At 41.6% G+C, this 22,373-nt stretch overlaps 9 non-coding genes across 9 annotated transcripts; all 9 read left to right on the top strand.

Moving 5' to 3' along the window:
- The first annotated feature begins 1,570 nt into the window (after positions 1-1,570).
- On the top strand, positions 1,571-1,643 carry TRNAM-CAU (transfer RNA methionine (anticodon CAU)). The gene has a single exon. It is a non-coding gene; the product is annotated as a tRNA-Met (tRNA).
- Positions 1,644-3,271: 1,628 nt separating this feature from the next.
- TRNAM-CAU (transfer RNA methionine (anticodon CAU)) lies at positions 3,272-3,344 on the top strand. Its single transcript has one exon. It is a non-coding gene; the product is annotated as a tRNA-Met (tRNA).
- A 1,631-nt stretch (positions 3,345-4,975) lies between these two features.
- Positions 4,976-5,048, top strand: TRNAM-CAU (transfer RNA methionine (anticodon CAU)). Its single transcript has one exon. It is a non-coding gene; the product is annotated as a tRNA-Met (tRNA).
- Positions 5,049-8,380: 3,332 nt separating this feature from the next.
- TRNAM-CAU (transfer RNA methionine (anticodon CAU)) lies at positions 8,381-8,453 on the top strand. Its single transcript has one exon. It is a non-coding gene; the product is annotated as a tRNA-Met (tRNA).
- A 1,628-nt stretch (positions 8,454-10,081) lies between these two features.
- TRNAM-CAU (transfer RNA methionine (anticodon CAU)) lies at positions 10,082-10,154 on the top strand. Its single transcript has one exon. It is a non-coding gene; the product is annotated as a tRNA-Met (tRNA).
- Positions 10,155-11,782: 1,628 nt separating this feature from the next.
- Positions 11,783-11,855, top strand: TRNAM-CAU (transfer RNA methionine (anticodon CAU)). Its single transcript has one exon. It is a non-coding gene; the product is annotated as a tRNA-Met (tRNA).
- A 1,628-nt stretch (positions 11,856-13,483) lies between these two features.
- On the top strand, positions 13,484-13,556 carry TRNAM-CAU (transfer RNA methionine (anticodon CAU)). Its single transcript has one exon. It is a non-coding gene; the product is annotated as a tRNA-Met (tRNA).
- Positions 13,557-20,299: 6,743 nt separating this feature from the next.
- Positions 20,300-20,372, top strand: TRNAM-CAU (transfer RNA methionine (anticodon CAU)). The gene has a single exon. It is a non-coding gene; the product is annotated as a tRNA-Met (tRNA).
- Positions 20,373-22,003: 1,631 nt separating this feature from the next.
- TRNAM-CAU (transfer RNA methionine (anticodon CAU)) lies at positions 22,004-22,076 on the top strand. Its single transcript has one exon. It is a non-coding gene; the product is annotated as a tRNA-Met (tRNA).
- Positions 22,077-22,373: the final 297 nt, after the last annotated feature.

The following is a 22,373-nucleotide window of genomic DNA, read 5'->3' as shown; positions in this document are numbered from 1 at the left end:
CTACAACTTTTTCCATTAGAAAGGAAATGGGAATCCAAATAACTTACCGGACCCATGAGTTGTTGAGTCCCTTGACACTTTAGTGTAAAAAGGGGTGGTTGAGAATGAGTTGAGCTACGAATCCAAATTGAATCTTGTGTGAAGGGTCAGAATGAAGTGCCAAAACGCGGGCGTTCAGCATTTTTGCCTGAAAAAAACAAATCCTACTTGAAATACGTTTGACTAAAAAACACGCGTCAGTTTTTGAATGTTGGCAGCGGTGCAGAAAAGGATGTGTTCCCATACCAGTAGTCGAACTCGGGCCGCCTGGGTGAAAACCAGGAATCCTAACCGCTAGACCATATGGGAGAAGATGTACTGCCAGCTCACTTACAATATGAAAAAAAAGAGGTGTACTGCTTTGCACAAGCAACTTCCGCAGATTATTACGTGCATTTTGCCTCGTTAGCGCAGCAGGTAGCGCGTCAGTCTCGTAATCTGAAGGTCATGAGTTCGATTCTCACATGGGGCACTGGTACCATGTTTCCTTAACTGATTTTGCCACCATCTTGGCTAGAGAGTCACAGCTCTTTTCCATTCAGTAGCAAAACATCACCAATTGATGGAAGGGGAGCTCCAATGACAAACAGGGATAAAGGCTTGTTGAGTCCCTTAACACCCAGGAATTAAAAGTGAGAGATATGAATGGTTTGAGATATGACATCAAATAAGCTTTTGTGCAAATAAATATCCAAAAAACCTGGTGGTCTGCATTTTTGGCTGCAAAGAGCAGTTCCAACCTAAACTGATTCTGTCTGCAAGGCACGTGTTGGCTTTGGAATGTGGACACTAGTCCCCAAAAAAAAGTCTCTCCCATAGCAGGAATCGAACCAGTCAACCAGGAATACTAACTAAGTCTTTCTCCACATGGTGTAAGCAGTACAGTAAACAGCAAGACAGGTGTAAAAAAAAAAAAAAAAAAAAAAAAAGAGTGTTTTGCTTTGAATACAAAACATCAACATTACAAGAGCTGAAACACGCTACATGGTCAAGGTTTTTGGCACGTCAGTTGAATAATTTGAAGATCATGAGTTTTTTGCTCACACGTGGCATCCTCCTTTTCTCAAGAGATTTTGTCACTAACTCTGAACTTTCCAATTCAGTTCTAAACTGTTTCCGATTAGAAAGAACATGGGAGCCCTAATGACAGACAGGACACATGGCTTGTTGAGTCCCTTGACACTTTTGTGTAAAACTGTGTAGTTGAAAAAGGCTTAAGCTATGAAACAAAAGGAAATCTTTTGCAAAAGTCATAATGCATCGCCAATGTTAAGTATTTTTGTTGCAAAGTGAAAATCTACCAGAAACATTTTTGATTGAAAAACACGTGTCAGTCTTTGAATGGTGGCAGTAGCTAAGATAAAGATGCATTCCCATACCGGGAGTCGAACCCAGGCCACCTGGGTGAGAGCCAGGAATCCTAACCGCTAGACCATATGGGAAAAGATGCACTAATGTCTCAGTGACATTATGAAAAAAAAAAGTTTTCTGCTATGCACAATAAACTTCTGCAGATCTGCAGGTACAGCTTGCCTCGTTAGCGCAGTAGGTAGCGCGTCAGTCTCATAATCTGAAGGTCGTGAGTTCGAGCCTCACACGGGGCACTGTTCCCTCCTTTTCTCGAGAGATTTTGTCACCAACTTAGAACTTTTCCATTCAATTCTACAACTTTTTCCATTAGAAAGGAAATGGGAATCCAAATAACTTACCGGACCCATGAGTTGTTGAGTCCCTTGACACTTTAGTGTAAAAAGGGGTGGTTGAGAATGAGTTGAGCTACGAATCCAAATTGAATCTTGTGTGAAGGGTCAGAATGAAGTGCCAAAACGCGGGCGTTCAGCATTTTTGCCTGAAAAAAACAAATCCTACTTGAAATACGTTTGACTAAAAAACACACGTCAGTTTTTGAATGTTGGCAGCGGTGCAGAAAAGGATGCGTTCCCATACCAGTAGTCGAACTCGGGCCGCCTGGGTGAAAACCAGGAATCCTAACCGCTAGACCATATGGGAGAAGATGTACTGCCAGCTCACTTACAATATGAAAAAAAAGAGGTGTACTGCTTTGCACAAGCAACTTCCGCAGATTATTACGTGCATTTTGCCTCGTTAGCGCAGCAGGTAGCGCGTCAGTCTCGTAATCTGAAGGTCATGAGTTCGATTCTCACATGGGGCACTGGTACCATGTTTCCTTAACTGATTTTGCCACCATCTTGGCTAGAGAGTCACAGCTCTTTTCCATTCAGTAGCAAAACATCACCAATTGATGGAAGGGGAGCTCCAATGACAAACAGGGATAAAGGCTTGTTGAGTCCCTTAACACCCAGGAATTAAAAGTGAGAGATATGAATGGTTTGAGATATGACATCAAATAAGCTTTTGTGCAAATAAATATCCAAAAAACCTGGTGGTCTGCATTTTTGGCTGCAAAGAGCAGTTCCAACCTAAACTGATTCTGTCTGCAAGGCACGTGTTGGCTTTGGAATGTGGACACTAGTCCCCAAAAAAAAGTCTCTCCCATAGCAGGAATCGAACCAGTCAACCAGGAATACTAACTAAGTCTTTCTCCACATGGTGTAAGCAGTACAGTAAACAGCAAGACAGGTGTAAAAAAAAAAAAAAAAAAAAAAAAAGAGTGTTTTGCTTTGAATACAAAACATCAACATTACAAGAGCTGAAACACGCTACATGGTCAAGGTTTTTGGCACGTCAGTTGAATAATTTGAAGATCATGAGTTTTTTGCTCACACGTGGCATCCTCCTTTTCTCAAGAGATTTTGTCACTAACTCTGAACTTTCCAATTCAGTTCTAAACTGTTTCCGATTAGAAAGAACATGGGAGCCCTAATGACAGACAGGACACATGGCTTGTTGAGTCCCTTGACACTTTTGTGTAAAACTGTGTAGTTGAAAAAGGCTTAAGCTATGAAACAAAAGGAAATCTTTTGCAAAAGTCATAATGCATCGCCAATGTTAAGTATTTTTGTTGCAAAGTGAAAATCTACCAGAAACATTTTTGATTGAAAAACACGTGTCAGTCTTTGAATGGTGGCAGTAGCTAAGATAAAGATGCATTCCCATACCGGGAGTCGAACCCAGGCCACCTGGGTGAGAGCCAGGAATCCTAACCGCTAGACCATATGGGAAAAGATGCACTAATGTCTCAGTGACATTATGAAAAAAAAAAGTTTTCTGCTATGCACAATAAACTTCTGCAGATCTGCAGGTACAGCTTGCCTCGTTAGCGCAGTAGGTAGCGCGTCAGTCTCATAATCTGAAGGTCGTGAGTTCGAGCCTCACACGGGGCACTGTTCCCTCCTTTTCTCGAGAGATTTTGTCACCAACTTAGAACTTTTCCATTCAATTCTACAACTTTTTCCATTAGAAAGGAAATGGGAATCCAAATAACTTACCGGACCCATGAGTTGTTGAGTCCCTTGACACTTTAGTGTAAAAAGGGGTGGTTGAGAATGAGTTGAGCTACGAATCCAAATTGAATCTTGTGTGAAGGGTCAGAATGAAGTGCCAAAACGCGGGCGTTCAGCATTTTTGCCTGAAAAAAACAAATCCTACTTGAAATACGTTTGACTAAAAAACACGCGTCAGTTTTTGAATGTTGGCAGCGGTGCAGAAAAGGATGTGTTCCCATACCAGTAGTCGAACTCGGGCCGCCTGGGTGAAAACCAGGAATCCTAACCGCTAGACCATATGGGAGAAGATGTACTGCCAGCTCACTTACAATATGAAAAAAAAGAGGTGTACTGCTTTGCACAAGCAACTTCCGCAGATTATTACGTGCATTTTGCCTCGTTAGCGCAGCAGGTAGCGCGTCAGTCTCGTAATCTGAAGGTCATGAGTTCGATTCTCACATGGGGCACTGGTACCATGTTTCCTTAACTGATTTTGCCACCATCTTGGCTAGAGAGTCACAGCTCTTTTCCATTCAGTAGCAAAACATCACCAATTGATGGAAGGGGAGCTCCAATGACAAACAGGGATAAAGGCTTGTTGAGTCCCTTAACACCCAGGAATTAAAAGTGAGAGATATGAATGGTTTGAGATATGACATCAAATAAGCTTTTGTGCAAATAAATATCCAAAAAACCTGGTGGTCTGCATTTTTGGCTGCAAAGAGCAGTTCCAACCTAAACTGATTCTGTCTGCAAGGCACGTGTTGGCTTTGGAATGTGGACACTAGTCCCCAAAAAAAAGTCTCTCCCATAGCAGGAATCGAACCAGTCAACCAGGAATACTAACTAAGTCTTTCTCCACATGGTGTAAGCAGTACAGTAAACAGCAAGACAGGTGTAAAAAAAAAAAAAAAAAAAAAAAAAAAAGAGTGTTTTGCTTTGAATACAAAACATCAACATTACAAGAGCTGAAACACGCTACATGGTCAAGGTTTTTGGCACGTCAGTTGAATAATTTGAAGATCATGAGTTTTTTGCTCACACGTGGCATCCTCCTTTTCTCAAGAGATTTTGTCACTAACTCTGAACTTTCCAATTCAGTTCTAAACTGTTTCCGATTAGAAAGAACATGGGAGCCCTAATGACAGACAGGACACATGGCTTGTTGAGTCCCTTGACACTTTTGTGTAAAACTGTGTAGGTGAAAAAGGCTTAAGCTATGAAACAAAAGGAAATCTTTTGCAAAAGTCATAATGCATCGCCAATGTTAAGTATTTTTGTTGCAAAGTGAAAATCTACCAGAAACATTTTTGATTGAAAAACACGTGTCAGTCTTTGAATGGTGGCAGTAGCTAAGATAAAGATGCATTCCCATACCGGGAGTCGAACCCAGGCCACCTGGGTGAGAGCCAGGAATCCTAACCGCTAGACCATATGGGAAAAGATGCACTAATGTCTCAGTGACATTATGAAAAAAAAAAGTTTTCTGCTATGCACAATAAACTTCTGCAGATCTGCAGGTACAGCTTGCCTCGTTAGCGCAGTAGGTAGCGCGTCAGTCTCATAATCTGAAGGTCGTGAGTTCGAGCCTCACACGGGGCACTGTTCCCTCCTTTTCTCGAGAGATTTTGTCACCAACTTAGAACTTTTCCATTCAATTCTACAACTTTTTCCATTAGAAAGGAAATGGGAATCCAAATAACTTACCGGACCCATGAGTTGTTGAGTCCCTTGACACTTTAGTGTAAAAAGGGGTGGTTGAGAATGAGTTGAGCTACGAATCCAAATTGAATCTTGTGTGAAGGGTCAGAATGAAGTGCCAAAACGCGGGCGTTCAGCATTTTTGCCTGAAAAAAACAAATCCTACTTGAAATACGTTTGACTAAAAAACACGCGTCAGTTTTTGAATGTTGGCAGCGGTGCAGAAAAGGATGTGTTCCCATACCAGTAGTCGAACTCGGGCCGCCTGGGTGAAAACCAGGAATCCTAACCGCTAGACCATATGGGAGAAGATGTACTGCCAGCTCACTTACAATATGAAAAAAAAGAGGTGTACTGCTTTGCACAAGCAACTTCCGCAGATTATTACGTGCATTTTGCCTCGTTAGCGCAGCAGGTAGCGCGTCAGTCTCGTAATATCTGAAGGTCATGAGTTCGATTCTCACATGGGGCACTGGTACCATGTTTCCTTAACTGATTTTGCCACCATCTTGGCTAGAGAGTCACAGCTCTTTTCCATTCAGTAGCAAAACATCACCAATTGAAGGAAGGGGAGCTCCAATGACAAACAGGGATAAAGCTTGTTGAGTCCCTTAACACCCAGGAATTAAAAGTGAGAGATATGAATGGTTTGAGATATGACATCAAATAAGCTTTTGTGCAAATAAATATCCAAAAAACCTGGTGGTCTGCATTTTTGGCTGCAAAGAGCAGTTCCAACCTAAACTGATTCTGTCTGCAAGGCACGTGTTGGCTTTGGAATGTGGACACTAGTCCCCAAAAAAAAGTCTCTCCCATAGCAGGAATCGAACCAGTCAACCAGGAATACTAACTAAGTCTTTCTCCACATGGTGTAAGCAGTACAGTAAACAGCAAGACAGGTGTAAAAAAAAAAAAAAAAAAAAAAAAAAAAGAGTGTTTTGCTTTGAATACAAAACATCAACATTACAAGAGCTGAAACACGCTACATGGTCAAGGTTTTTGGCACGTCAGTTGAATAATTTGAAGATCATGAGTTTTTTGCTCACACGTGGCATCCTCCTTTTCTCAAGAGATTTTGTCACTAACTCTGAACTTTCCAATTCAGTTCTAAACTGTTTCCGATTAGAAAGAACATGGGAGCCCTAATGACAGACAGGACACATGGCTTGTTGAGTCCCTTGACACTTTTGTGTAAAACTGTGTAGGTGAAAAAGGCTTAAGCTATGAAACAAAAGGAAATCTTTTGCAAAAGTCATAATGCATCGCCAATGTTAAGTATTTTTGTTGCAAAGTGAAAATCTACCAGAAACATTTTTGATTGAAAAACACGTGTCAGTCTTTGAATGGTGGCAGTAGCTAAGATAAAGATGCATTCCCATACCGGGAGTCGAACCCAGGCCACCTGGGTGAGAGCCAGGAATCCTAACCGCTAGACCATATGGGAAAAGATGCACTAATGTCTCAGTGACATTATGAAAAAAAAAAGTTTTCTGCTATGCACAATAAACTTCTGCAGATCTGCAGGTACAGCTTGCCTCGTTAGCGCAGTAGGTAGCGCGTCAGTCTCATAATCTGAAGGTCGTGAATTTGAGCCTCACACGGGGCACTGTTCCCTCCTTTTCTCGAGAGATTTTGTCACCAACTTAGAACTTTTCCATTCAATTCTACAACTTTTTCCATTAGAAAGGAAATGGGAATCCAAATAACTTACCGGACCCATGAGTTGTTGAGTCCCTTGACACTTTAGTGTAAAAAGGGGTGGTTGAGAATGAGTTGAGCTACGAATCCAAATTGAATCTTGTGTGAAGGGTCAGAATGAAGTGCCAAAACGCGGGCGTTCAGCATTTTTGCCTGAAAAACACAAATCCTACTTGAAATACGTTTGACTAAAAAACACGCGTCAGTTTTTGAATGTTGGCAGCGGTGCAGAAAAAGATGTTTCCCATACCAGTAGTCGAACTCGGGCCGCCTGGGTGAAAACCAGGAATCCTAACCGCTAGACCATATGGGAGAAGATGTACTGCCAGCTCACTTACAATATGAAAAAAAGAGGTGTACTGCTTTGCACAAGCAACTTCCGCAGATTATTACGTGCATTTTGCCTCGTTAGCGCAGCAGGTAGCGCGTCAGTCTCGTAATCTGAAGGTCATGAGTTCGATTCTCACATGGGGCACTGGTACCATGTTTTCCTTAACTGATTTTGCCACCATCTTGGCTAGAGAGTCACAGCTCTTTTCCATTCAGTAGCAAAACATCACCAATTGATGGAAGGGGAGCTCCAATGACAAACAGGGATAAAGGCTTGTTGAGTCCCTTAACACCCAGGAATTAAAAGTGAGAGATATGAATGGTTTGAGATATGACATCAAATAAGCTTTTGTGCAAATAAATATCCAAAAAACCTGGTGGTCTGCATTTTTGGCTGCAAAGAGCAGTTCCAACCTAAACTGATTCTGTCTGCAAGGCACGTGTTGGCTTTGGAATGTGGACACTAGTCCCCAAAAAAAAGTCTCTCCCATAGCAGGAATCGAACCAGTCAACCAGGAATACTAACTAAGTCTTTCTCCACATGGTGTAAGCAGTACAGTAAACAGCAAGACAGGTGTAAAAAAAAAAAAAAAAAAAAAAAAAAGAGTGTTTTGCTTTGAATACAAAACATCAACATTACAAGAGCTGAAACACGCTACATGGTCAAGGTTTTTGGCACGTCAGTTGAATAATTTGAAGATCATGAGTTTTTTGCTCACACGTGGCATCCTCCTTTTCTCAAGAGATTTTGTCACTAACTCTGAACTTTCCAATTCAGTTCTAAACTGTTTCCGATTAGAAAGAACATGGGAGCCCTAATGACAGACAGGACACATGGCTTGTTGAGTCCCTTGACACTTTTGTGTAAAACTGTGTAGTTGAAAAAGGCTTAAGCTATGAAACAAAAGGAAATCTTTTGCAAAAGTCATAATGCATCGCCAATGTTAAGTATTTTTGTTGCAAAGTGAAAATCTACCAGAAACATTTTTGATTGAAAAACACGTGTCAGTCTTTGAATGGTGGCAGTAGCTAAGATAAAGATGCATTCCCATACCGGGAGTCGAACCCAGGCCACCTGGGTGAGAGCCAGGAATCCTAACCGCTAGACCATATGGGAAAAGATGCACTAATGTCTCAGTGACATTATGAAAAAAAAAGTTTTCTGCTATGCACAATAAACTTCTGCAGATCTGCAGGTACAGCTTGCCTCGTTAGCGCAGTAGGTAGCGCGTCAGTCTCATAATCTGAAGGTCGTGAGTTCGAGCCTCACACGGGGCACTGTTCCCTCCTTTTCTCGAGAGATTTTGTCACCAACTTAGAACTTTTCCATTCAATTCTACAACTTTTTTCCATTAGAAAGGAAATGGGAATCCAAATAACTTACCGGACCCATGAGTTGTTGAGTCCTTGACACTTTAGTGTAAAAAGGGGTGGTTGAGAATGAGTTGAGCTACGAATCCAAATTGAATCTTGTGTGAAGGGTCAGAATGAAGTGCCAAAACGCGGGCGTTCAGCATTTTTGCCTGAAAAAAACAAATCCTACTTGAAATACGTTTGACTAAAAAACACGCGTCAGTTTTTGAATGTTGGCAGCGGTGCAGAAAAGGATGCGTTCCCATACCAGTAGTCGAACCCGGGCCGCCTGGGTGAAAACCAGGAATCCTAACCGCTAGACCATATGGGAGAAGATGTACTGCCAGCTCACTTACAATATGAAAAAAAAGAGGTGTACTGCTTTGCACAAGCAACTTCCGCAGATTATTACGTGCATTTTGCCTCGTTAGCGCAGCAGGTAGCGCGTCAGTCTCGTAATCTGAAGGTCATGAGTTTGATTCTCACATGGGGCACTGGTACCATGTTTCCTTAACTGATTTTGCCACCATCTTGGCTAGAGAGTCACAGCTCTTTTCCATTCAGTAGCAAAACATCACCAATTGATGGAAGGGGAGCTCCAATGACAAACAGGGATAAAGGCTTGTTGAGTCCCTTAACACCCAGGAATTAAAAGTGAGAGATATGAATGGTTTGAGATATGACATCAAATAAGCTTTTGTGCAAATAAATATCCAAAAAACCTGGTGGTCTGCATTTTTGGCTGCAAAGAGCAGTTCCAACCTAAACTGATTCTGTCTGCAAGGCACGTGTTGGCTTTGGAATGTGGACACTAGTCCCCAAAAAAAAGTCTCTCCCATAGCAGGAATCGAACCAGTCAACCAGGAATACTAACTAAGTCTTTCTCCACATGGTGTAAGCAGTACAGTAAACAGCAAGACAGGTGTAAAAAAAAAAAAAAAAAAAAAAAAAGAGTGTTTTGCTTTGAATACAAAACATCAACATTACAAGAGCTGAAACACGCTACATGGTCAAGGTTTTTGGCACGTCAGTTGAATAATTTGAAGATCATGAGTTTTTTGCTCACACGTGGCATCCTCCTTTTCTCAAGAGATTTTGTCACTAACTCTGAACTTTCCAATTCAGTTCTAAACTGTTTCCGATTAGAAAGAACATGGGAGCCCTAATGACAGACAGGACACATGGCTTGTTGAGTCCCTTGACACTTTTGTGTAAAACTGTGTAGTTGAAAAAGGCTTAAGCTATGAAACAAAAGGAAATCTTTTGCAAAAGTCATAATGCATCGCCAATGTTAAGTATTTTTGTTGCAAAGTGAAAATCTACCAGAAACATTTTTGATTGAAAAACACGTGTCAGTCTTTGAATGGTGGCAGTAGCTAAGATAAAGATGCATTCCCATACCGGGAGTCGAACCCAGGCCACCTGGGTGAGAGCCAGGAATCCTAACCGCTAGACCATATGGGAAAAGATGCACTAATGTCTCAGTGACATTATGAAAAAAAAAAGTTTTCTGCTATGCACAATAAACTTCTGCAGATCTGCAGGTACAGCTTGCCTCGTTAGCGCAGTAGGTAGCGCGTCAGTCTCATAATCTGAAGGTCGTGAGTTCGAGCCTCACACGGGGCACTGTTCCCTCCTTTTCTCGAGAGATTTTGTCACCAACTTAGAACTTTTCCATTCAATTCTACAACTTTTTCCATTAGAAAGGAAATGGGAATCCAAATAACTTACCGGACCCATGAGTTGTTGAGTCCCTTGACACTTTAGTGTAAAAAGGGGTGGTTGAGAATGAGTTGAGCTACGAATCCAAATTGAATCTTGTGTGAAGGGTCAGAATGAAGTGCCAAAACGCGGGCGTTCAGCATTTTTGCCTGAAAAAAACAAATCCTACTTGAAATACGTTTGACTAAAAAACACGCGTCAGTTTTTGAATGTTGGCAGCGGTGCAGAAAAGGATGTGTTCCCATACCAGTAGTCGAACTCGGGCCGCCTGGGTGAAAACCAGGAATCCTAACCGCTAGACCATATGGGAGAAGATGTACTGCCAGCTCACTTACAATATGAAAAAAAAGAGGTGTACTGCTTTGCACAAGCAACTTCCGCAGATTATTACGTGCATTTTGCCTCGTTAGCGCAGCAGGTAGCGCGTCAGTCTCGTAATCTGAAGGTCATGAGTTCGATTCTCACATGGGGCACTGGTACCATGTTTCCTTAACTGATTTTGCCACCATCTTGGCTAGAGAGTCACAGCTCTTTTCCATTCAGTAGCAAAACATCACCAATTGATGGAAGGGGAGCTCCAATGACAAACAGGGATAAAGGCTTGTTGAGTCCCTTAACACCCAGGAATTAAAAGTGAGAGATATGAATGGTTTGAGATATGACATCAAATAAGCTTTTGTGCAAATAAATATCCAAAAAACCTGGTGGTCTGCATTTTTGGCTGCAAAGAGCAGTTCCAACCTAAACTGATTCTGTCTGCAAGGCACGTGTTGGCTTTGGAATGTGGACACTAGTCCCCAAAAAAAAGTCTCTCCCATAGCAGGAATCGAACCAGTCAACCAGGAATACTAACTAAGTCTTTCTCCACATGGTGTAAGCAGTACAGTAAACAGCAAGACAGGTGTAAAAAAAAAAAAAAAAAAAAAAAAAGAGTGTTTTGCTTTGAATACAAAACATCAACATTACAAGAGCTGAAACACGCTACATGGTCAAGGTTTTTGGCACGTCAGTTGAATAATTTGAAGATCATGAGTTTTTTGCTCACACGTGGCATCCTCCTTTTCTCAAGAGATTTTGTCACTAACTCTGAACTTTCCAATTCAGTTCTAAACTGTTTCCGATTAGAAAGAACATGGGAGCCCTAATGACAGACAGGACACATGGCTTGTTGAGTCCCTTGACACTTTTGTGTAAAACTGTGTAGTTGAAAAAGGCTTAAGCTATGAAACAAAAGGAAATCTTTTGCAAAAGTCATAATGCATCGCCAATGTTAAGTATTTTTGTTGCAAAGTGAAAATCTACCAGAAACATTTTTGATTGAAAAACACGTGTCAGTCTTTGAATGGTGGCAGTAGCTAAGATAAAGATGCATTCCCATACCGGGAGTCGAACCCAGGCCACCTGGGTGAGAGCCAGGAATCCTAACCGCTAGACCATATGGGAAAAGATGCACTAATGTCTCAGTGACATTATGAAAAAAAAAAGTTTTCTGCTATGCACAATAAACTTCTGCAGATCTGCAGGTACAGCTTGCCTCGTTAGCGCAGTAGGTAGCGCGTCAGTCTCATAATCTGAAGGTCGTGAGTTCGAGCCTCACACGGGGCACTGTTCCCTCCTTTTCTCGAGAGATTTTGTCACCAACTTAGAACTTTTCCATTCAATTCTACAACTTTTTCCATTAGAAAGGAAATGGGAATCCAAATAACTTACCGGACCCATGAGTTGTTGAGTCCCTTGACACTTTAGTGTAAAAAGGGGTGGTTGAGAATGAGTTGAGCTACGAATCCAAATTGAATCTTGTGTGAAGGGTCAGAATGAAGTGCCAAAACGCGGGCGTTCAGCATTTTTGCCTGAAAAAAACAAATCCTACTTGAAATACGTTTGACTAAAAAACACACGTCAGTTTTTGAATGTTGGCAGCGGTGCAGAAAAGGATGCGTTCCCATACCAGTAGTCGAACTCGGGCCGCCTGGGTGAAAACCAGGAATCCTAACCGCTAGACCATATGGGAGAAGATGTACTGCCAGCTCACTTACAATATGAAAAAAAAGAGGTGTACTGCTTTGCACAAGCAACTTCCGCAGATTATTACGTGCATTTTGCCTCGTTAGCGCAGCAGGTAGCGCGTCAGTCTCGTAATCTGAAGGTCATGAGTTCGATTCTCACATGGGGCACTGGTACCATGTTTCCTTAACTGATTTTGCCACCATCTTGGCTAGAGAGTCACAGCTCTTTTCCATTCAGTAGCAAAACATCACCAATTGATGGAAGGGGAGCTCCAATGACAAACAGGGATAAAGGCTTGTTGAGTCCCTTAACACCCAGGAATTAAAAGTGAGAGATATGAATGGTTTGAGATATGACATCAAATAAGCTTTTGTGCAAATAAATATCCAAAAAACCTGGTGGTCTGCATTTTTGGCTGCAAAGAGCAGTTCCAACCTAAACTGATTCTGTCTGCAAGGCACGTGTTGGCTTTGGAATGTGGACACTAGTCCCCAAAAAAAAGTCTCTCCCATAGCAGGAATCGAACCAGTCAACCAGGAATACTAACTAAGTCTTTCTCCACATGGTGTAAGCAGTACAGTAAACAGCAAGACAGGTGTAAAAAAAAAAAAAAAAAAAAAAAAAGAGTGTTTTGCTTTGAATACAAAACATCAACATTACAAGAGCTGAAACACGCTACATGGTCAAGGTTTTTGGCACGTCAGTTGAATAATTTGAAGATCATGAGTTTTTTGCTCACACGTGGCATCCTCCTTTTCTCAAGAGATTTTGTCACTAACTCTGAACTTTCCAATTCAGTTCTAAACTGTTTCCGATTAGAAAGAACATGGGAGCCCTAATGACAGACAGGACACATGGCTTGTTGAGTCCCTTGACACTTTTGTGTAAAACTGTGTAGTTGAAAAAGGCTTAAGCTATGAAACAAAAGGAAATCTTTTGCAAAAGTCATAATGCATCGCCAATGTTAAGTATTTTTGTTGCAAAGTGAAAATCTACCAGAAACATTTTTGATTGAAAAACACGTGTCAGTCTTTGAATGGTGGCAGTAGCTAAGATAAAGATGCATTCCCATACCGGGAGTCGAACCCAGGCCACCTGGGTGAGAGCCAGGAATCCTAACCGCTAGACCATATGGGAAAAGATGCACTAATGTCTCAGTGACATTATGAAAAAAAAAAGTTTTCTGCTATGCACAATAAACTTCTGCAGATCTGCAGGTACAGCTTGCCTCGTTAGCGCAGTAGGTAGCGCGTCAGTCTCATAATCTGAAGGTCGTGAGTTCGAGCCTCACACGGGGCACTGTTCCCTCCTTTTCTCGAGAGATTTTGTCACCAACTTAGAACTTTTCCATTCAATTCTACAACTTTTTCCATTAGAAAGGAAATGGGAATCCAAATAACTTACCGGACCCATGAGTTGTTGAGTCCCTTGACACTTTAGTGTAAAAAGGGGTGGTTGAGAATGAGTTGAGCTACGAATCCAAATTGAATCTTGTGTGAAGGGTCAGAATGAAGTGCCAAAACGCGGGCGTTCAGCATTTTTGCCTGAAAAAAACAAATCCTACTTGAAATACGTTTGACTAAAAAACACGCGTCAGTTTTTGAATGTTGGCAGCGGTGCAGAAAAGGATGTGTTCCCATACCAGTAGTCGAACTCGGGCCGCCTGGGTGAAAACCAGGAATCCTAACCGCTAGACCATATGGGAGAAGATGTACTGCCAGCTCACTTACAATATGAAAAAAAAGAGGTGTACTGCTTTGCACAAGCAACTTCCGCAGATTATTACGTGCATTTTGCCTCGTTAGCGCAGCAGGTAGCGCGTCAGTCTCGTAATCTGAAGGTCATGAGTTCGATTCTCACATGGGGCACTGGTACCATGTTTCCTTAACTGATTTTGCCACCATCTTGGCTAGAGAGTCACAGCTCTTTTCCATTCAGTAGCAAAACATCACCAATTGATGGAAGGGGAGCTCCAATGACAAACAGGGATAAAGGCTTGTTGAGTCCCTTAACACCCAGGAATTAAAAGTGAGAGATATGAATGGTTTGAGATATGACATCAAATAAGCTTTTGTGCAAATAAATATCCAAAAAACCTGGTGGTCTGCATTTTTGGCTGCAAAGAGCAGTTCCAACCTAAACTGATTCTGTCTGCAAGGCACGTGTTGGCTTTGGAATGTGGACACTAGTCCCCAAAAAAAAGTCTCTCCCATAGCAGGAATCGAACCAGTCAACCAGGAATACTAACTAAGTCTTTCTCCACATGGTGTAAGCAGTACAGTAAACAGCAAGACAGGTGTAAAAAAAAAAAAAAAAAAAAAAAAAAAAGAGTGTTTTGCTTTGAATACAAAACATCAACATTACAAGAGCTGAAACACGCTACATGGTCAAGGTTTTTGGCACGTCAGTTGAATAATTTGAAGATCATGAGTTTTTTGCTCACACGTGGCATCCTCCTTTTCTCAAGAGATTTTGTCACTAACTCTGAACTTTCCAATTCAGTTCTAAACTGTTTCCGATTAGAAAGAACATGGGAGCCCTAATGACAGACAGGACACATGGCTTGTTGAGTCCCTTGACACTTTTGTGTAAAACTGTGTAGGTGAAAAAGGCTTAAGCTATGAAACAAAAGGAAATCTTTTGCAAAAGTCATAATGCATCGCCAATGTTAAGTATTTTTGTTGCAAAGTGAAAATCTACCAGAAACATTTTTGATTGAAAAACACGTGTCAGTCTTTGAATGGTGGCAGTAGCTAAGATAAAGATGCATTCCCATACCGGGAGTCGAACCCAGGCCACCTGGGTGAGAGCCAGGAATCCTAACCGCTAGACCATATGGGAAAAGATGCACTAATGTCTCAGTGACATTATGAAAAAAAAAAGTTTTCTGCTATGCACAATAAACTTCTGCAGATCTGCAGGTACAGCTTGCCTCGTTAGCGCAGTAGGTAGCGCGTCAGTCTCATAATCTGAAGGTCGTGAATTTGAGCCTCACACGGGGCACTGTTCCCTCCTTTTCTCGAGAGATTTTGTCACCAACTTAGAACTTTTCCATTCAATTCTACAACTTTTTCCATTAGAAAGGAAATGGGAATCCAAATAACTTACCGGACCCATGAGTTGTTGAGTCCCTTGACACTTTAGTGTAAAAAGGGGTGGTTGAGAATGAGTTGAGCTACGAATCCAAATTGAATCTTGTGTGAAGGGTCAGAATGAAGTGCCAAAACGCGGGCGTTCAGCATTTTTGCCTGAAAAACACAAATCCTACTTGAAATACGTTTGACTAAAAAACACGCGTCAGTTTTTGAATGTTGGCAGCGGTGCAGAAAAAGATGTGTTCCCATACCAGTAGTCGAACTCGGGCCGCCTGGGTGAAAACCAGGAATCCTAACCGCTAGACCATATGGGAGAAGATGTACTGCCAGCTCACTTACAATATGAAAAAAAAGAGGTGTACTGCTTTGCACAAGCAACTTCCGCAGATTATTACGTGCATTTTGCCTCGTTAGCGCAGCAGGTAGCGCGTCAGTCTCGTAATCTGAAGGTCATGAGTTCGATTCTCACATGGGGCACTGGTACCATGTTTCCTTAACTGATTTTGCCACCATCTTGGCTAGAGAGTCACAGCTCTTTTCCATTCAGTAGCAAAACATCACCAATTGATGGAAGGGGAGCTCCAATGACAAACAGGGATAAAGGCTTGTTGAGTCCCTTAACACCCAGGAATTAAAAGTGAGAGATATGAATGGTTTGAGATATGACATCAAATAAGCTTTTGTGCAAATAAATATCCAAAAAACCTGGTGGTCTGCATTTTTGGCTGCAAAGAGCAGTTCCAACCTAAACTGATTCTGTCTGCAAGGCACGTGTTGGCTTTGGAATGTGGACACTAGTCCCCAAAAAAAAGTCTCTCCCATAGCAGGAATCGAACCAGTCAACCAGGAATACTAACTAAGTCTTTCTCCACATGGTGTAAGCAGTACAGTAAACAGCAAGACAGGTGTAAAAAAAAAAAAAAAAAAAAAAAAAAAAGAGTGTTTTGCTTTGAATACAAAACATCAACATTACAAGAGCTGAAACACGCTACATGGTCAAGGTTTTTGGCACGTCAGTTGAATAATTTGAAGATCATGAGTTTTTTGCTCACACGTGGCATCCTCCTTTTCTCAAGAGATTTTGTCACTAACTCTGAACTTTCCAATTCAGTTCTAAACTGTTTCCGATTAGAAAGAACATGGGAGCCCTAATGACAGACAGGACACATGGCTTGTTGAGTCCCTTGACACTTTTGTGTAAAACTGTGTAGGTGAAAAAGGCTTAAGCTATGAAACAAAAGGAAATCTTTTGCAAAAGTCATAATGCATCGCCAATGTTAAGTATTTTTGTTGCAAAGTGAAAATCTACCAGAAACATTTTTGATTGAAAAACACGTGTCAGTCTTTGAATGGTGGCAGTAGCTAAGATAAAGATGCATTCCCATACCGGGAGTCGAACCCAGGCCACCTGGGTGAGAGCCAGGAATCCTAACCGCTAGACCATATGGGAAAAGATGCACTAATGTCTCAGTGACATTATGAAAAAAAAAAGTTTTCTGCTATGCACAATAAACTTCTGCAGATCTGCAGGTACAGCTTGCCTCGTTAGCGCAGTAGGTAGCGCGTCAGTCTCATAATCTGAAGGTCGTGAATTTGAGCCTCACACGGGGCACTGTTCCCTCCTTTTCTCGAGAGATTTTGTCACCAACTTAGAACTTTTCCATTCAATTCTACAACTTTTTCCATTAGAAAGGAAATGGGAATCCAAATAACTTACCGGACCCATGAGTTGTTGAGTCCCTTGACACTTTAGTGTAAAAAGGGGTGGTTGAGAATGAGTTGAGCTACGAATCCAAATTGAATCTTGTGTGAAGGGTCAGAATGAAGTGCCAAAACGCGGGCGTTCAGCATTTTTGCCTGAAAAACACAAATCCTACTTGAAATACGTTTGACTAAAAAACACGCGTCAGTTTTTGAATGTTGGCAGCGGTGCAGAAAAAGATGTGTTCCCATACCAGTAGTCGAACTCGGGCCGCCTGGGTGAAAACCAGGAATCCTAACCGCTAGACCATATGGGAGAAGATGTACTGCCAGCTCACTTACAATATGAAAAAAAAGAGGTGTACTGCTTTGCACAAGCAACTTCCGCAGATTATTACGTGCATTTTGCCTCGTTAGCGCAGCAGGTAGCGCGTCAGTCTCGTAATCTGAAGGTCATGAGTTCGATTCTCACATGGGGCACTGGTACCATGTTTCCTTAACTGATTTTGCCACCATCTTGGCTAGAGAGTCACAGCTCTTTTCCATTCAGTAGCAAAACATCACCAATTGATGGAAGGGGAGCTCCAATGACAAACAGGGATAAAGGCTTGTTGAGTCCCTTAACACCCAGGAATTAAAAGTGAGAGATATGAATGGTTTGAGATATGACATCAAATAAGCTTTTGTGCAAATAAATATCCAAAAAACCTGGTGGTCTGCATTTTTGGCTGCAAAGAGCAGTTCCAACCTAAACTGATTCTGTCTGCAAGGCACGTGTTGGCTTTGGAATGTGGACACTAGTCCCCAAAAAAAAGTCTCTCCCATAGCAGGAATCGAACCAGTCAACCAGGAATACTAACTAAGTCTTTCTCCACATGGTGTAAGCAGTACAGTAAACAGCAAGACAGGTGTAAAAAAAAAAAAAAAAAAAAAAAAAAAAGAGTGTTTTGCTTTGAATACAAAACATCAACATTACAAGAGCTGAAACACGCTACATGGTCAAGGTTTTTGGCACGTCAGTTGAATAATTTGAAGATCATGAGTTTTTTGCTCACACGTGGCATCCTCCTTTTCTCAAGAGATTTTGTCACTAACTCTGAACTTTCCAATTCAGTTCTAAACTGTTTCCGATTAGAAAGAACATGGGAGCCCTAATGACAGACAGGACACATGGCTTGTTGAGTCCCTTGACACTTTTGTGTAAAACTGTGTAGGTGAAAAAGGCTTAAGCTATGAAACAAAAGGAAATCTTTTGCAAAAGTCATAATGCATCGCCAATGTTAAGTATTTTTGTTGCAAAGTGAAAATCTACCAGAAACATTTTTGATTGAAAAACACGTGTCAGTCTTTGAATGGTGGCAGTAGCTAAGATAAAGATGCATTCCCATACCGGGAGTCGAACCCAGGCCACCTGGGTGAGAGCCAGGAATCCTAACCGCTAGACCATATGGGAAAAGATGCACTAATGTCTCAGTGACATTATGAAAAAAAAAAGTTTTCTGCTATGCACAATAAACTTCTGCAGATCTGCAGGTACAGCTTGCCTCGTTAGCGCAGTAGGTAGCGCGTCAGTCTCATAATCTGAAGGTCGTGAATTTGAGCCTCACACGGGGCACTGTTCCCTCCTTTTCTCGAGAGATTTTGTCACCAACTTAGAACTTTTCCATTCAATTCTACAACTTTTTCCATTAGAAAGGAAATGGGAATCCAAATAACTTACCGGACCCATGAGTTGTTGAGTCCCTTGACACTTTAGTGTAAAAAGGGGTGGTTGAGAATGAGTTGAGCTACGAATCCAAATTGAATCTTGTGTGAAGGGTCAGAATGAAGTGCCAAAACGCGGGCGTTCAGCATTTTTGCCTGAAAAACACAAATCCTACTTGAAATACGTTTGACTAAAAAACACGCGTCAGTTTTTGAATGTTGGCAGCGGTGCAGAAAAAGATGTGTTCCCATACCAGTAGTCGAACTCGGGCCGCCTGGGTGAAAACCAGGAATCCTAACCGCTAGACCATATGGGAGAAGATGTACTGCCAGCTCACTTACAATATGAAAAAAAAGAGGTGTACTGCTTTGCACAAGCAACTTCCGCAGATTATTACGTGCATTTTGCCTCGTTAGCGCAGCAGGTAGCGCGTCAGTCTCGTAATCTGAAGGTCATGAGTTCGATTCTCACATGGGGCACTGGTACCATGTTTCCTTAACTGATTTTGCCACCATCTTGGCTAGAGAGTCACAGCTCTTTTCCATTCAGTAGCAAAACATCACCAATTGATGGAAGGGGAGCTCCAATGACAAACAGGGATAAAGGCTTGTTGAGTCCCTTAACACCCAGGAATTAAAAGTGAGAGATATGAATGGTTTGAGATATGACATCAAATAAGCTTTTGTGCAAATAAATATCCAAAAAACCTGGTGGTCTGCATTTTTGGCTGCAAAGAGCAGTTCCAACCTAAACTGATTCTGTCTGCAAGGCACGTGTTGGCTTTGGAATGTGGACACTAGTCCCCAAAAAAAAGTCTCTCCCATAGCAGGAATCGAACCAGTCAACCAGGAATACTAACTAAGTCTTTCTCCACATGGTGTAAGCAGTACAGTAAACAGCAAGACAGGTGTAAAAAAAAAAAAAAAAAAAAAAAAAAAAGAGTGTTTTGCTTTGAATACAAAACATCAACATTACAAGAGCTGAAACACGCTACATGGTCAAGGTTTTTGGCACGTCAGTTGAATAATTTGAAGATCATGAGTTTTTTGCTCACACGTGGCATCCTCCTTTTCTCAAGAGATTTTGTCACTAACTCTGAACTTTCCAATTCAGTTCTAAACTGTTTCCGATTAGAAAGAACATGGGAGCCCTAATGACAGACAGGACACATGGCTTGTTGAGTCCCTTGACACTTTTGTGTAAAACTGTGTAGTTGAAAAAGGCTTAAGCTATGAAACAAAAGGAAATCTTTTGCAAAAGTCATAATGCATCGCCAATGTTAAGTATTTTTGTTGCAAAGTGAAAATCTACCAGAAACATTTTTGATTGAAAAACACGTGTCAGTCTTTGAATGGTGGCAGTAGCTAAGATAAAGATGCATTCCCATACCGGGAGTCGAACCCAGGCCACCTGGGTGAGAGCCAGGAATCCTAACCGCTAGACCATATGGGAAAAGATGCACTAATGTCTCAGTGACATTATGAAAAAAAAAAGTTTTCTGCTATGCACAATAAACTTCTGCAGATCTGCAGGTACAGCTTGCCTCGTTAGCGCAGTAGGTAGCGCGTCAGTCTCATAATCTGAAGGTCGTGAGTTCGAGCCTCACACGGGGCACTGTTCCCTCCTTTTCTCGAGAGATTTTGTCACCAACTTAGAACTTTTCCATTCAATTCTACAACTTTTTCCATTAGAAAGGAAATGGGAATCCAAATAACTTACCGGACCCATGAGTTGTTGAGTCCCTTGACACTTTAGTGTAAAAAGGGGTGGTTGAGAATGAGTTGAGCTACGAATCCAAATTGAATCTTGTGTGAAGGGTCAGAATGAAGTGCCAAAACGCGGGCGTTCAGCATTTTTGCCTGAAAAACACAAATCCTACTTGAAATACGTTTGACTAAAAAACACGCGTCAGTTTTTGAATGTTGGCAGCGGTGCAGAAAAAGATGTGTTCCCATACCAGTAGTCGAACTCGGGCCGCCTGGGTGAAAACCAGGAATCCTAACCGCTAGACCATATGGGAGAAGATGTACTGCCAGCTCACTTACAATATGAAAAAAAAGAGGTGTACTGCTTTGCACAAGCAACTTCCGCAGATTATTACGTGCATTTTGCCTCGTTAGCGCAGCAGGTAGCGCGTCAGTCTCGTAATCTGAAGGTCATGAGTTCGATTCTCACATGGGGCACTGGTACCATGTTTCCTTAACTGATTTTGCCACCATCTTGGCTAGAGAGTCACAGCTCTTTTCCATTCAGTAGCAAAACATCACCAATTGATGGAAGGGGAGCTCCAATGACAAACAGGGATAAAGGCTTGTTGAGTCCCTTAACACCCAGGAATTAAAAGTGAGAGATATGAATGGTTTGAGATATGACATCAAATAAGCTTTTGTGCAAATAAATATCCAAAAAACCTGGTGGTCTGCATTTTTGGCTGCAAAGAGCAGTTCCAACCTAAACTGATTCTGTCTGCAAGGCACGTGTTGGCTTTGGAATGTGGACACTAGTCCCCAAAAAAAAGTCTCTCCCATAGCAGGAATCGAACCAGTCAACCAGGAATACTAACTAAGTCTTTCTCCACATGGTGTAAGCAGTACAGTAAACAGCAAGACAGGTGTAAAAAAAAAAAAAAAAAAAAAAAAAAAAGAGTGTTTTGCTTTGAATACAAAACATCAACATTACAAGAGCTGAAACACGCTACATGGTCAAGGTTTTTGGCACGTCAGTTGAATAATTTGAAGATCATGAGTTTTTTGCTCACACGTGGCATCCTCCTTTTCTCAAGAGATTTTGTCACTAACTCTGAACTTTCCAATTCAGTTCTAAACTGTTTCCGATTAGAAAGAACATGGGAGCCCTAATGACAGACAGGACACATGGCTTGTTGAGTCCCTTGACACTTTTGTGTAAAACTGTGTAGTTGAAAAAGGCTTAAGCTATGAAACAAAAGGAAATCTTTTGCAAAAGTCATAATGCATCGCCAATGTTAAGTATTTTTGTTGCAAAGTGAAAATCTACCAGAAACATTTTTGATTGAAAAACACGTGTCAGTCTTTGAATGGTGGCAGTAGCTAAGATAAAGATGCATTCCCATACCGGGAGTCGAACCCAGGCCACCTGGGTGAGAGCCAGGAATCCTAACCGCTAGACCATATGGGAAAAGATGCACTAATGTCTCAGTGACATTATGAAAAAAAAAAGTTTTCTGCTATGCACAATAAACTTCTGCAGATCTGCAGGTACAGCTTGCCTCGTTAGCGCAGTAGGTAGCGCGTCAGTCTCATAATCTGAAGGTCGTGAGTTCGAGCCTCACACGGGGCACTGTTCCCTCCTTTTCTCGAGAGATTTTGTCACCAACTTAGAACTTTTCCATTCAATTCTACAACTTTTTCCATTAGAAAGGAAATGGGAATCCAAATAACTTACCGGACCCATGAGTTGTTGAGTCCCTTGACACTTTAGTGTAAAAAGGGGTGGTTGAGAATGAGTTGAGCTACGAATCCAAATTGAATCTTGTGTGAAGGGTCAGAATGAAGTGCCAAAACGCGGGCGTTCAGCATTTTTGCCTGAAAAAAACAAATCCTACTTGAAATACGTTTGACTAAAAAACACGCGTCA

Source organism: Phyllobates terribilis, unplaced genomic scaffold (assembly GCF_046119375.1).
Source record: "Phyllobates terribilis strain yellow unplaced genomic scaffold, ASM4611937v1 Scaffold_11__3_contigs__length_659146591, whole genome shotgun sequence".
Classification (NCBI taxonomy): domain Eukaryota; kingdom Metazoa; phylum Chordata; class Amphibia; order Anura; family Dendrobatidae; genus Phyllobates; species Phyllobates terribilis.
This window is presented reverse-complemented; position numbering and strand designations above follow the sequence as displayed.